Below are 1,633 nucleotides of genomic sequence, written 5' to 3'. Positions count from 1 at the left end.
GCTCAAGGCTAGTGCTCTCACTTGCCACTTCCAGCTTTCTGGTGGTTAATTGGAGATAAGAGACTCACAAACGTCACTACTCAGGCTTTCTTCAAACTACGATCCTCAGATCTCAGCCTCCTGGGTAGCTAGAATTACAACTGTGACTGGAGCCTGCCTTGAATGGATGGATTTAAGAGTCAGTGACTCCCCTACACAGTGGATGCTCAACAAAGTTCCTGCCTTTCCCTTCTTTGTGCAGCCGTGGGGGCAGCTGGGGCTGTTCCCTGGGCCCTGAGCAGAAGTCCCTGGGTGCCAGCAACAGGGAGGGGGGCCTGCTCCCCCTCTTCTAGCTTCTGACTCCAGCCGAGGAGCTGGAGCTGCCAGAGAGGCGCATTGCAGGGCCAGCCTAGGAGGTTCCGGCTGGGAGGGGGACCCAGAGAGGAAAATGAGGAATGCAAAGGAGTGAAAAAATAAATACATGTGTCTGTCTGGAATGATGGAGAGCCCCAGGCTGGAGGCGGGAGAGGCGGGCGGTGGGCTGGGCTTAGCAGAACTGCTGCAGTAGCACTTCCACACTCGCTCATTAGCCACGCAGTGAACTGGCCTCACCTCCCAGCGAGCTGTTCTGTGAGCCCCGACAATTCCAGCCCAGCCCGGGGAGGGCACCCAGCAGAGGGCACCTCCTGGAAGCAAGGGTGTCCCTCTCCTCCTTTGAGCTCTCTGGATGGTCCACCTCCCTTTTCTGTCTGGAAAGATTTGGGTGGCCCATAAGGCTCTGCCGGCCCCTCCACCAGATCCCTCCCCCACTCAGGCCAGCCTCACGTCCCAAGCCCTGCTTTCGTCAAATTGAACATGATGTCAAATTAGAGCCATCTCTGGGACAGGCCGAGAGAAGCTCCCGGTTTAATGAGGCAGCGTCGAAAATCAATAACTTAATTGCCGCTGTTTGATGGACTTTTATCCAATTTATACTCTCCCCGGCAGCCTACGTGCAGTGCATGAGAAGTGTGTGTGTGTGTTTGTGTGTGTGTGCGCACGCGCGCGTGCCCAGAGGGGGACTGTCTGGGCGCCAGGAGGAGGGGTGAGCAGGAACCCGGGCCCACAGCCAACTACTTTTCAGAGGCAAAACCGGGATGGACGCGGCCCTCTGGCTGTCCCTTCTGCCACGGAGGGGCAGGGAGACCAGCCCCGGAGGACCGCAGAGGGGCTGGAGCGGGGAGGGTCCTGTGGGCCGAGGGCCAGCGCACGCTTTCCAGCCAGGCCACTCACTCTGACCTGAACTTGCTCGGGATGGCTGCCATCCCCCCCCTCTGCTCATGTCCCTCACCCCGCTGACCGAGGACTAGAACCATCCCCATCGGACAGAAGAGGAAAGCAAGGGGCAGAGCCACTGCCTTTCCTTGCCAGAGAGCCCCACAGCTGGGAAGCCCCGCGAGAGATGTGCACCCGAGTCCTCGCAGGGGCCGGGTCAGGAAACAGGCTGGGGCCGAGCGGGGGGGGGGGTGCGTGGAGCCGCGGGGCGTCCACGGTGGAGAGTCCCGCAGACCCACGGATGCAGAGGACGAGCCTCCCAGCCCCAGATGACCACTGTCCCGCTTGGTCCCCCGGGCCCAGGCACGTCAGTGATGCAGGTGATAGCCTCGGATGCGGA

General features: G+C 60.6%; 1 protein-coding gene across 1 annotated transcript in view; it reads left to right on the top strand.

Annotated features, from left to right (window-relative positions):
• Nucleotides 1-1,633, top strand: part of Cdh22 (cadherin 22, type 2) — a gene marked incomplete at its 5' end in the record, with an annotated part of 68,005 nt that overhangs the window by 21,423 nt on the left and 44,949 nt on the right. The gene's annotated exons all lie outside the window — the stretch shown is intronic.

This window comes from Dipodomys ordii, unplaced genomic scaffold (assembly GCF_000151885.1).
Source record: "Dipodomys ordii isolate 6190 unplaced genomic scaffold, Dord_2.0 Scaffold13, whole genome shotgun sequence".
NCBI classification, from domain to species: Eukaryota; Metazoa; Chordata; class Mammalia; order Rodentia; family Heteromyidae; genus Dipodomys; species Dipodomys ordii.
The sequence above is the reverse complement of the archived record's forward strand: the minus strand, read 5'-3'. Positions and strand labels throughout refer to the sequence as shown.